Genomic DNA, 14416 nt, shown 5'->3' with positions numbered 1-14416 from the left:
TCACTAATATGAGTATTTATATAAGGTTTGTTTCAGAATAATAGCTCTCAAATTTTTCTTCGATAAATACCTGAGAATATCCCCATTCACAAAGTACATCCAGAGGTTTTCTTCCACTGATTCTATAGAAGATATTTTACATGCAATCTTTTGACATAATTGTAACTTTTCCTTCTTCCACATCCCCCATGGTATCATGAATTCAGATGGTCATCAGGTTTTAGAGTTACTTTAAAAGTAGCTTTATACTTTTTTTTTTTTTGGTTGAATTTTTTTCAAATAGTATTGTTTGCAATACTATACTTCGAATATACCTATTAAAATCAAGAAGAGAAAGCTGGAGGATAGAGATACAACCTCCCCTCAGAAAGATCTGGAAGACATTGTGCTAGATGAGTAATCACCTTTAGTCTACTTAACTTTATAATTTTCGGATGAGAAAACTGAGATTATTAACTCATTCAAGTCATATAACCCATAAGTTGTATTTAAACTCCTGATTATTAGAATCTGAAGCCCATTCTTATACTGTATTTCATTGTCTCTGAAAGTATATCAAGTAAATTATTTTATGAAGAGACTAAAAAGCATTGTAAGTCAAAGTGCAGTTCGTAGACAACTTATGCTGGAAAAATCTGAAGTATTTGTTAAAAAAATAATAATAAGGCATTTTAATTGATTTACACTAACTTTCTGGCTGAGTCCAAGTCTTAAAATTCTTCTCAACCATGGCCATAGTCAACTGTAAACGTACTTGAACTCAAGCTAAAGACTAATTTCCATTTGTTCTTTAACCAGACATCAAAGGATTTTTCTCATGCTCATAAACCAAAAGTCTGGCTTCATAGGGGATAAATTTCAGTTATTTTTTAGTAATGTAAAATTCAAAGTGATCTATGGAGTTATACAATTTTTAGGTTTACATGTGTACGTTCATATGTGGTTCGTGTCTTATCTATACATATTTACAGATAAATTACTGCAAAAACCCAGTTTCAATCCACTGATACTCATATATTTATATTCATCTTATTTTCACAGTTTTCCCTACTTACTCAGAAGTATTTGATTTTAGAAATTTATTGCAATTAATTTCTAAGGAGATAACTTTATTATTACTATTTTTACTTAGTCGAAAACCTCAGTTTTGTTACCTGTAACTTATTATGTGTTCACTTATTTTTGAAATACATAAGAGTAATATTCCTCAGCAATTACTTACCAGATAGATGTTAATTATATGTATACAAAGTTGGATCGTTCATAGACATTTGGACAATTTTGTAAGAACTCAAAATATAAGTAGCATCATTGTGCCTGTTCTGGTACATACAAATGGGAATGGCAAATATGAAGAGGGTAAAGAGAGGTTTCCCACAGATGAGATTTAGTTTTGTGTCCTTTTCTGTTGTTATTACCTGCTGTCAAGTCGACCCTTAACCCACGGTGACCCCATACACAATGATACGAAATGCCACTCGATCTTATGCCATCCCCATGACTGGTTAGAGATCAAACTGTTGTCATCCATTGGGTTTTCACTGGCTAGATTTCAAAAGTAGATCACTAGGCCTTTCTTTCTAGTCTGTCTTAGTCTGGAAGCTTCCCTGAAACTGTTCAACATCAGAGCAACAAGTAAGCCTTCAATGACATATCTATTAAATCATTCAAGATTACTGGATATAGCTACTATTAAATCATTCAAGATTAAATCATACAAGATTATTAAAAATAATGACTGGTTCTTGATTGGATAAGTCAGTTAAGTCAGAACAATTGAGAAATTGTGTGCATGTAAGCATGACAAAAGCCATTGGAAAGGGCTAAGAGTTTGGAACTTGTAAATAACATCAGCTTCTGAGAGAAAAAGTTTTAAAATTGGGGCTGTAACTAAAACAAGGTAAAAAATTGATTCTCCTTGAAGGAGAAAGAAAGTCAAACAGAAGCGTCAAAAAAGGAAATTCCCAAATCATGGTCCGTGTGCTTCTAGCACTCTCCCATGGTATTTAATGGGATCAATTAGAATTCAGTAATATGTCTAGAAAATTTAGCTGGTCCACTAGTATGGAGATCCCATTCCCTTTTCAGGCAGGCATACAGAGTGGGGATCTCTGACACAGTACCAGGAAAAGATATCTAGATGCACAGTCTGCTAAAAATCATAAAATTACCTATAATCTGAGTCTCAGATCAGGAAGCAAGTCTTGTATCACTTCTCAAAATAATAACTGACTTCCCAAGTAGATTTTTTGAATGGGTAGAGAATACCTGACAAACTAACATATATTTATAGTACATTTTAGATTTTTCATTCAGATTAAAACATAAATACCTTGTAATTTTGGGATAATGCACATCAGTACAACCTGAATCCACATCTATAACTGACACGATTGCTGGAAGGAGGATACTGAAATTGAGAGGCAGATATGTAGTCTTAAACTAGGCAATGCTTTATACCAAAGTTTCTCTGCAACTGAAATTGAGAGACACAATAAGAGAGGTCAAATATAGGTTTATTAGGCCTAATAAAAGAGGGCAAGTTGACAATCAAAGCTAGACACACAGGATGCAAAAACAAATCCAAGCTGCAAGTAACATAGTTGTATATATACTGTGAACTGCAGAGAATGAACAAAACAGTCAGAAGAAATATAACCAGAATGCGCCTTCAAAGCGACAATGGCAAGACTTTGGCTCACTTACTATGGACATGTCATCAGAAAAGACCAATCACTAGAAAAGCGTTAGCAAAAATGATGAAAACCCTCAGTTAGATGGATTGACACAATTACTGCAACAATGGGCTCAAATATATCAAAGATCACAAAGACAGCACCACAGGACCAGGCAACTTTTCATTCTGTTATGCATAAGATGTGCATCAGGGTTGTATCCCTTCACATACATATTCAGTCTGTTTGCTGAGCAAATAATCCAAGAAGCTGGACTATAGGAAGAAAAATGGGGCATCAGGATTGGAGGAGATTCATTAACAATCTGTGTTAGCAGATGACATAACCTTGCCTGCTGAAAGTGAAGAGGACTTGAAACACTTACTGATGAAGATCAAAGACCACAGCCTTCGGTATGTATTACATCTCAACATAAAGAAAACAAAAATCCTCACATCTGGACCAATAAGCAACATCACGGTAAATGGTGAAAAGACTGAAGTTGTCAAGGATTTCATTTTATTTGATCCACAATCAACACTCATGGAAGCAGCAGCCAAGCAATCAAAAGGCTCAATGCATTGGGCAAATCTGCTGCAAAAGACCTGTTTAAAGTATTAAAAAGCAAAGATGTCACCTTGAAGACTAAGGTGTGCATGACCCCAAGCTGTGGAGTTTTTAATCACCTCATATGCATGTGAAATCTGGACAATGAATAAGGAAGACCGAAGAAGAATTGATGCCTTTGAATTGTGGTGTTGGCGAAGAATAGTGAATATACCAAGGACTGCCAAAAGAACGAACAAATCTGTCTTGGAAGAAGTACGACCAGAATGCTCCTTAGAAGCGAGGATGGCGAGACTATGTCTCACATACTTTGGACGTGTTATCTGGAGGGATCAGTCCCTGGAGAAGGACATCATGCTTGGTAGAGTGTCAGTGAAGAAGAGGAAGACCCTCGACAAGAAGGACCAACACAGTGGCTGTAACAATGGACTCAAGCATAATAAGGATTGTGAGGATGGCACAGGAGCAGGCAGTGTTTCATTCTGTTGTACACAGGGTCGCTATGAGTTGGAACCAACTCGACGGCACCTAACAACAACATACATATGTTGTCATAAGTCGGAGCCAACTAGAGAGCAAATCGCAACAACAAAAAATGGTCAATCAAGATTCAATAAATGAACAAGTTATGAGGAAAAAGTCCTTCTGTATACTAAAATTGCACTCTACAATAAAATAATCACTAGCCACATGTCATTATTTACACTTAAATTAAAATAATTAAAATAAAAAAGGATTATATTTTCTGCTTGTCAATCACACTAGCCATGATTCAACGCTCTATAGTGCTATGTAACATGGTGTTGTTGCCGGCCGTCCTGTTGATTTCGACTCATAGTGATGATACAGAGTAGTACTGCCCAGTAGGGTTTCCAGGGCTGTAATCTTTAGGAAAGCCGATTGCAACATCTTTCTCCCTGGGAACGGCTAGTGGGTTTGAACTGCCAATCATTTGGTTACCAGCCAGGTGAGCGCTTAACTACTGTACCACCAGGGCTCCTTCACATATGTCTAGTGCTACTTTTTTAGACAGTAGGCCTAGATCATTTGCATCATTACAGAGAGTTCTTTGAACAGTGCTGCTTCAGAGCAATGGCCTCAAACTTTCACAGATAGTAGCAACTTGCATTTGTGTTGATGTATCAGCCTGAATTAAAGGTATTTCCAAATAGACAATCCTACTGAAGCTAAAAAAAAAAAAAACCATTAATACAGATGAAATAAAATTTTTGGACTTTCAAACCTTGGGACTAGATCTTGGGCTTTGATGACAACATCATATTGTTTGGAATACAAGCAGCCATCATTGTTTATTGGCCTCTCTTGTTACAACTTCAATAAATACAAAAGTGTGTTTCTGCTAATTATTTATAGATTCATCCACAAAGTATTGAATGTAATAAACATTTGTTGGGCACTATGGTGGGAGCAAGGAGCCCTGATGATGCAGTAGTTAAGCCCTTGACTGCTAATCAAAAGGCAGGCTGTTCAAACTCTCCAGACATTCCAAGGGAGAAAGATGTGGCAATCTGCTTCCATAAAGGTTCCATCTTTGGAAACCACATGGGGCAATTCTACCCTGTCCTTTATGGTCACTATGAGTCGGAATTGACTCAAACGCAATAGGTTTGATTTTTTTGGTTATAGTAGAAGGGGAGCTCCTGGGTGGTGCAAATGGTTAATGTGCTCAGATGCTGACCAAAAAGTTGGAAGTTTGAGTCCAACCAGAAGCTCCTCAGAAGAAAGGCCTGGCAATCTACTTCCAAAAAATCAGCTATTGGAAACCTTATGAGGATAGTTCTACTCTGATGCACATGGGGTCACTATAAGTAAGAGTCAACTTGGCAGCAGCTGGTTTGGTTTGTTTTGTTTTTATGGCAGGAAGTAGAAAAACAAAGATAACTGAGATATACATTGTTCCTATAATAACCTTATAGCCCACAAGTGGAGATATGTGCACAAGAAAATTATTCTACTATGTCATTAGTGTTATAATGTACATAGTTCTGGCTGCTTTGAAAAGGGTGATTCTTACGGTTTCAGTTCTTACATTTAAGACTGATCCATTTTTGGTCAGTTTGCATATATGGTGTGAGGTATGGGTCCAGGTTCATTCTTTTGTTTGTGGAAATCCATTTGTCCCAATACCATTTATTAAAGAAACTCTTCTTTCCTCATTAAATGGACTGGGTACCTTTGTCAAAAACCATAGATACACGGGTTTACTTCTGGACTTTCAATTCAATTCCATTGGTCTATATGTCTATAATTATACCAGCACCAGCCTGTTTTGATTGCTCTAGATTATAATATGTTTTGAGATCGGAAAGTGTGAGTCCTCCTATTTTGTTCTTCTTTTTCAAGATTGCTTTGGCTATTCAGGGCTTCTTGCAATTCTATATATATTTGAGGATTAGTTTTCTTCCATTTCTGTACAGAACGCTGTTGAAATTTTGATGGATATTGTATTGAATCTGAGATTGAGTTAAGTAGTATTTTTTTATCATTGTAGTTTAAATGAAGTTGACATTTCAAGTTAGTTTCCCATACAAAAATTTATACATACATTGTTATGTGACCCTAATTGCTCTCCCCATACTGCAACAGCACACTCCTCCTTTCTACCCTTGATTCCCCATGTCCATTCAACCAGCTCCTAACCCTCTCTGCCTTCCCATCTCACCTCTGAACAGAAGCTGCCCCTTTGGTCTCTCGTATCTACTTGAGCTAAGAGGCACACTCTTCATGAGTATCACTTTATGTCCCACCGTCCAGTCCAAACCCTGTCTGAAGAGTTGGCCTCGGAAATTGTTTTAGTTCTGGGCTGATAGAGAATCCAGGGGCCATGCTTTCCAGGGTTCCTCCAGTCTCAGTCAGAGCATTAAGTCTGTTCTTCTTACTAGAATTTGAGTTCTGCACCCCACCTTTCTCCTGCTCCATCAGGGACTCTCTTGATTTAAGTAGTATTGACATCTTAAAAATATTAAGTCTCCTGGTCCATGAGCATGGAATGTGCTTCCATTTATTTAGGAATTCTTTAATTTTTCAGTAATGTTTTAAAGTTTTCAGTGTACACATCTCTCACTTTTTGGTTAAATTTACCCTATGTATTGTATTCTTTTAGATGCTAAGGTAAGTGGAATTGTTTCCTTCATTTCCTTTTCAGATTTCTTATTGCCTTGCTGATGTATAAAAACTCAACTGATTTTTGTACATTGATCTTGTATTCTGCCACTTCGCTGTATTACTTTATTAGCTCTGTCTCTCAGCAACAATTGAACGACTGCTAGGTGAAAGACATTGTATTAAGAGCTAGGAGCCTTCAAAGATAGATCTTGGATGTATTTCTACCTATAAGGTGGGCCATGAAAAATTAGCAGAAAACTCTGATATGGAAAGGAATAAGAACCTTGCAGGCAGAGAAAGGGAATGAGAAATTTCATGGCAAGATCATTAGTCACTAATTTGGTGTGTATGAAACATACAGGTACATGGATGCAGTAGAGGGAAATGGATCTAAGAAGATAGGTTGGAACCAGTTTGTGTAAAGTTCAATATGTATCTAAATGGCATGTCAAAATGTTAGTATTATTTGTAAGTAACATAGAAAAATCAAAGTCCCTTTTGTTCTTTGTAGCAAAGAAATAATAAGGTTGTATTTTGTAAGCAATTTTATTGACAGTGTGAGGAATGTATTAAAAATAAAAATGCTGGAAGCAAGAAAACTAGTTAGAAGGTGTTTACAATAGAATAAGCAAAAGATAATGAGAGTCTGGCCTCTGTATATATGCAGTCCTGGTGGCACATGTAGTCAAGAGCTCCGCTGCTAACCAAAAGGTTGACAGTTGGAATCCACCAGCGGCTCCTTGGAAACTCTATGGGGCAGTTCTACTCTGTCCTGTAGGGTCGCTATGAGTGGGAATCAACTCGACAGCAATGGCTAGTAGTAGTAGGCCTCTGCATAAACACGCCATAGAACCCAAAACAGTTGAGACACTTACTTCTATGCCTCCTTCACAAAGTATCTCCTTGGGGACAGTTCATATATATCGTTGTAGCTTGAGGGTCAGCATAGTCTTTGACACACAGGTAGGCTCAATAAGTGTTTGCTGAATGAATAAATAAATGCTGAAGAATGTTCTATAGGTATCTACAGCTCATTATGGGAGCAGAAAGTAAGGATTAAATAAATCTGTCTGAGAATAAGGTCACAAAATAGGTGAAATATGACATGAGTCTTAAAGGATGAATATGAAATCAATTGTCAGAGATGAAAAAAATTTCAGAGAGCATCATAAATAAATGTGAGAAAGTCTAAGAGATGTGTAGAAGTGGTGAATAACAAAGTTGGTCTCGAGATATAATGCTGTAATTAAGTCGAAATAATACTGTAAGAAGCAATCTCAAAAGAAAACTGAGACTCAATGAGTAATGCCAAATAGATTGGAAACACCTGCCATTTAAGTAAGGAAGAAAACCAAAGATGTCTACCCCCATGATCTTTTATATTCAACGTTGTACTGGAAGTCATAAACATTTCAGTAAAGCAAAAAGAAATTTAAAAGCAAAAGAATGAAAGAGGAAATTAGACATTTATTATTTGCATATCATATGACTGTCTACATAGCAAATAAAAAAAGTCTTCAGATAAATAAGAAATAAGAGTATAGTAAGGTGGCTGGTTATTTAAGATCCATGTATATAAAATCAACTACTTTCTACACAGAAGCAATAAACTATGAAAACAGTATTTGAAAAAGGATACCATTTGCAATAGCTATAGAAACTATAATTACCTGGGAATAAGTGAAACAAAACATGTGAGAATTTTATTCAAAAAATTATGAAGAACATTAAAAAAGACAAATGAGTGTTCATGGACTAGAAGACAATATCAAGCAAACACTAATTCTCTCCAAATTGATGCAAATGGATCATTTAATTCCAATTAAAATGCCATGTGTATGTGTGCATGTAACTTGAATAATTGATTCTAAAATTTATGTGATATGTCTGAAGACAAAGAATAAGGACTGAGAATTTTTCCTTCCAAGGGGAAAAAAAACAAGCATATTATAACTCTATAGTAATTAAGACACTTCAATATAGTTATAGACAAAGTAAGAGAAGTAAATACAGAGCCTAGAACAGGCCCACGGATACATGAAATTTTCATATCTGTTAGATGTGGGATGGTAGGTCACTGAGCAAAGGAGATACTGTTCAGTAAATTAAGTAAGAAAAAAATGGTTACCCATATGGGAAAAAAATAAATATACACACTTCAATTATAACTAAAATGGTAAGGTAAAACTTCAAAATTTTTAGAAAAACATATAGATGCATATCTTTTTATTGTCATGAAAGGAAAGCATTTATTATATTTACCAAAAGTGGTAACCATAAAATTGAAACATGATAAATTTGGCAACAATAAAATTTGCAACCTCTTCCTAAAAACACATCTTGAAGAAACTAAAACTATTTAGTAACATGAGGAGAGAAGATAATTTCAGCACATATAACTAAATAACAGGTTAGATAATAACAATAATGTATAGACGCCTAGCAATTACTCAGAAAAACAATAGAAATATGTTTAAAGACCTGAGTAGACATTTCACAGAATATGAAACACATATAGCTAATAAACATACGAAAAGATCGCTAGCACTGGTTATCAAGCAAATGCAAATCAAGACCAGAATAGCATTTGCACCCACTTGATAAGCGAAGATTAAAACAAAATATGACAAGACCAAGAGTTGGAGAGGAAATGGATTATCAGGTTCTGTTACATATTTATGGTACAGGTGCTGATTTTACAGTGGCTTTGGCAGTGTTGTAGAGTAGATCATCAGTATGCCCTAAGGCTTGTGGTATGTATATCCAAGTGAAATTTTAACACATGACTATCAGAAAACATATACAAAAATATATACAGTAGCACAATTTTTAACTTAAGGAAAAAAAAATTCTAATACCCACTGACTGGAGAAAAGATAAATAAGTTACAGTGTCTTCAGCCAATAGGACATTACATAACAGTGAAAAATACAGACAAGGGTTATGAGGAAAAATCTTAATAACATCATTTTCAGTGAAAAAACAGGTTTCAGAAGATATCCTAGAGTATCATACTTGTTTTGTGTTTGTGTGTGTGTGTGTGTGTGTGTGTGTGAATGTCTTTCTTTGTACATTTCTCATTCCACTGTATATTGTCTACAGGCAAGTAGAGGGGAGAAAAGGAGCCCTGGTGATACAACAGTTAAGCGCTTGGCTGCTAACTGAAAGGTTGGAAAGTTCAAATCTACACAGTGACTCTGGGAGAAAAGACCTAGCAATCTGCTCCCGTAAAGATTACTTCTTAGGAAACCCTATGGGAAAGTTCTGCTCTGTCATATGGGGTCTCTATGAACTGGAATCAACTCTGCAGCACCTAGCAACAACATCAACACTGAAAACCTTGGGAATGTTGAAGACACAAGATGAAAATTGGAGTAAAAGAAGTTTCATTGCAAATAAGGAAGTGGAAAAGAAGAGAACAGCTTTTATTCAGAGACGGCAATTTCAGAGTTTGATACTTGGAGGTGAGGTCTTATTCTTGCGGCACTGAAGGCAAGGGTGTAGCTAAATATATATGTTACTAAAATAGCCTTGAAGCAGAGGAAGCTCAGGATTCTTTCTGAGTCATTACTGGAGATTGATTTTATTTGTTTGTTTTGTTTTGCTTAAAAAAAAGTATTTACTTTCTATCAACATATGTGATAGTCAAAAAGATCATGTCTTAGAACATTTAAGAATAGTATATGGCTGTGTAATGGTTAATTTAATATGTCATTTTGGCTACGGTACCATGGCCAGTTGTTTGGTCAAATACTAGACATTGCTGTGAAGGCATTTCATTGATGTGATTAACATTTACAATCGGTTGACTCTAAGAAGATTACCCTGCATAATGTGGGTGGGCATCATCCAACCAGTTCAAGCCTTTAATAGAAAAAAACAGGTTTCCAAGAGGATAAGAAATTCTCCCTCAAGACTGTAACATTGATATCCTGACAGAGTTTTCAGCCTGCCACCTGTCCTACAGATTTAGGACACAAGAGGAGTTTCCAGCCTGTTGCCTGACCTATGGATTTTGGCTAGACTTGCCAGCCACCACAATAGTGTGAGCCAATTCAATGGCTTAAGCAGTGGCAGCTGTACACCAGTGTTTCCTCACAGGTTAAGTATTCCAATCTTCAGAAGGGAACTGCTGAAAAGACACATAGGGCATCTCAACACCTTTAGACCAGAATGCAATCTTGCATCAGCAGGAGAAAATGCAGGCACTGGGGTGGTCTATTCATCCTGAAATTCTTCTTGAACTTAGCCTTCTCAACAGGGGTGAAGTCTTTCTTTTCAATCAGTTATGGTTCTCTACACAAGTAGAGATTGGACATGACTTTTATTGATGCTCACAGCAAACGGTGCCACACTTGAACAAGACTTCCTAGTATAGGAACCTGTGTTACTCAGGACTATAATGGGAAGATTAAGATAAGAACCTTTTCTGCTTAAAGCTGCCTGGATTTGGTTAGTGAAGATTCCAGAAGTGAAGTGCCAGCGCAACTTCAGTACAACATGCTGGTCAGCGTTCCAAGAGGATATGATACTGATGTCAGCCTGATTGCCAATGTCAACAAAGGTCCAATCTAAAAACAGAAGCTTCTCATATGTACTTTTCAGACTTAGGATATAGATATTATTACTTTTCCTTCTGGAAGTCAAGGTTGGTGTTACTTAAGCACATTCCTGCAGCAAGGAATTTAAGAACATACCAATTTTCCCTTTGTCAGACATTAAGGGCTCTAGAAATTAACTCAGGAAAATGACCTATGGGTCCTCTCTAGGCAGCATGGAAAAAATATAAAGTTTTGAAACTCTTGAAATAGTGCTATTTTTCTGTCAATACCTTCTCTATCTCCTTTTCAAGCCTACCCTCCTTACCCAACAACTAAAATTTGGAGGTAGTCAAGGCTTTTCTTAGATCCTCATCTCTTCTTAGTCGGTACTCTTTATATACACAATCTTGTTTACATTTACAGCTTCAATGAACATCTCTAAGATGCTGACTTTAATATTTATTTATGGAGCCCAGACTCTTAAAGAGCTTTAACTCATACATGCATAGTCAATTGCCTGCAATACGTTTCCACTTGGATGTTTCAGAAATATCTCCATCCATTGTGTCAAAAAACAAAAATGCATCTTCTTCCTCACAAATCTAAAACTTCACCAGTTTTCTTCTATTTCCTATTTCAGTTGATGGTAGCATCATGTGGGAAAGCCATAAATCTAGTACAGATCTGCATAGTATGCTCGACATTACTACTTCTCACCAATCCAGTTTTCCTCTCTTTCCAGACTGCACTGCTCTACTGCTCTTGGGAGGCACTTGCAGTCGGTCAGAGCCGTGAGACTAGCTGTAAAGGTGATCATGGAGGAGGTTTCGTGTTGAGCTGGAGAAGAGGATCATCCAAGACTGAAGCAGCTTGGATTGTAAATTACCACAGAGGACAATAGCCATAGAGAATCATTAAAAAAAAAAAAAAAAGACTCACAGCAGAATTTTCATGAGAAGTAAACCATCATTGTGATAAGCCCCTAAGATGCTATTGTTGTATGTTGTTGTTGTTAGTTGTTCTTGAGTAGATTCTGACTCATAGTGACCCCATGCGTGCAGAGTAGAACTGCCCCATAGGGTTTTTTGGAAGCAGATCACCAGGCCTTAATTCTGAGGCTCCTTGGGTGGGTTTGAACTGCCAACCTTTAAGTTAGTAGTACAGAGAGTAACCATTTGTGCCACACATGAACTCGCTCTTGTTTATTACTGTGATCAAACGTAGCCTATCCTAATATACATAGTGGCAAAGAACACTGGCATCATCCTACCTGGGTTTAGCATCTGTAAGACTTAAAATCTTTATCTATAAAATGGTGATACTATTAGTCCTTGCCTCATAGGGTTGCTCAGGGGATTGAAGGAGGTGATTTATGTAAAACACTCATTATAAGTTAGGGCAAAACAATTTAATGGCCTTTATATATATTATTCAATTCATTATGAAGTGATGTGAAATTTTGCCTACTAAATATCTTTTGAATCTATCTCCTTCCATTGGTCTTCACTGCTACCAAGTGAGTCTAATCTAAATTAATATAATCTCTGGCCTGGACTAACTGATATGGCCTTCTAACTAATCTTCCCACAGCCACTCTGGTGAATATTTAATCCATTCTCCAAATTGCAGCCTGACCATTCTTTGCAAAATACAGATCTTGTCCAACAATCTTCCTTCTACTTAAAACATTTATATGGTTTTTCACTGCTCTTTGGCTAAAGATCCAATCACTAAGGTCACCTGTACAGCTTTGCTAAGGTCTGACCCTTAGTTATATTTTAATGTAGCTGCTATTACATTATCTCCATGCCTTCTTTGTGTTCCATCAACAGTGGCTTTCTCTCCTACTGCAAGACCCTAATGCATACTTTGTTATAGGCTTGCAAAATGGCAAAATGCTCTCCTTCTCTCTCTCTCCTGAGAACCTACTTCTCATCACTGATATCTCAGTATAAACATCACTTCCTCAGGAAAACCTATGCCAGTCCTTTAATCTAAATAAGATTCTTTTTTTTATGAACTCTCATAGAACACTACACTTTTACTTCCCATCACCTGTGTGAGATAGACTCAAGTCCATTTTCTTGTACACTTGTGGACAAGGGTTAAATATTGGGGACTTGACTCTGTTTCAATAAGAATGTTCACAGTGTTAGGGCAATGAGTACTTGTATCCTGCAAGAAAAGCAAGAAAGTTTCTAATAAAAGTAGAACTGGTGAAATACTTCTTGCACCTATGTGAGGCCAAAAGAACATTTTCAATATACATGGGAATAATGTAAGTCAGAGAAATACTTAGTAAATGTATGCTGTCATATTTTGTACATAATGAAAAATTGCCTGCCTGAGTAATACAATGACAGTAATGCACCAACACAGTTTATGTGTCTGTTTATCTTCTCCATAGCTGGAAGGATCCTACCCTGTGCCAAGGTATGAAGCCAAAGGAAGTTATGTACTTCTAGGATGAAGACATCAACTAATAATACCTTGCATTATACCAATAAATACTTCCCTGAGTATTCGTTATAAGTTTAAATCAGCTTTTTATATCTCCAATTAATAAATTATACTGTTTGAGACCTAGTGAGAGAAGTCTTATCATTCAACAGAATCTAACTAAAGGAGCACTTCTTGTGACAGTACTTTTCAGACTGTATTTCTGTATTTACTAGCACATTTGATTGAGGTCTGCCTCCTCTTCTAGACTCCAAACTATGAGGGCAAGTATCATGTCTCTTTTTAATCATCATTGCATCCCCGGTATCTAACATAGGGCCTGGTTTATAAGATTGTTCACTGATCTCTTTTTTTTTTTAAATAAACAAAGTGTGCATTAGATGATATGGCAGGACACAGATTAATAGGCCAATTATAATCATGGTGTCGAGGTTTTTAAAGAATGGAAAAGACTATCTTGGAAATCAAAAGTAATGGTGACTATAAGGTAGACCTGTATCTATAAATGGAAAGATAGTCTTCAGAGCAAAAAAATTGCCAACTGCTTTCTTTTTTTTGTCAAGTTTCAAAAAAAAAAAAAAGAATTATAAGAGGAAATCCAGGATAGAGGTATAAGAATTTTAAAGGAGAACAATAAGATAAGAGAGAATCCAATAAGAATAGAATGGTAGTGGTAGATGACACAAAAAGATTGGCAGTTTGAACCCAACCAGGGGTGCCATGGAAGAAAGGCCTAGAGATCTGTTTCTGTAAAGATTACAATCAAGAAAACCCTGTGTAGCAGTTCTACTCGGTAAAACATGGGGTCACCATGAGTTGGGACTGACTAAACAGCAACAGGTTTCGTTTTTGTTTTTTATCCTTTACAGGGAAAGGACAAGACCTTTTTCATGTCCCGTTTCACATTCCTCCTGGTGGAAATGTGGATACAGTGGCTGGAGCTACAGCAACTATCTTCAACCTTAAGACAATCTTGGAAATAGAAGCTGAGACAAGATAAAAATTTAAAATAAAATATTATAAAACAAGCCTAAGTGTAGTGTGTCT

This window comes from Trichechus manatus, unplaced genomic scaffold (genome assembly GCF_000243295.1).
Source record: "Trichechus manatus latirostris isolate Lorelei unplaced genomic scaffold, TriManLat1.0 scaffold00017, whole genome shotgun sequence".
Taxonomy (NCBI): domain Eukaryota; kingdom Metazoa; phylum Chordata; class Mammalia; order Sirenia; family Trichechidae; genus Trichechus; species Trichechus manatus.
This window is presented reverse-complemented; position numbering follows the sequence as displayed.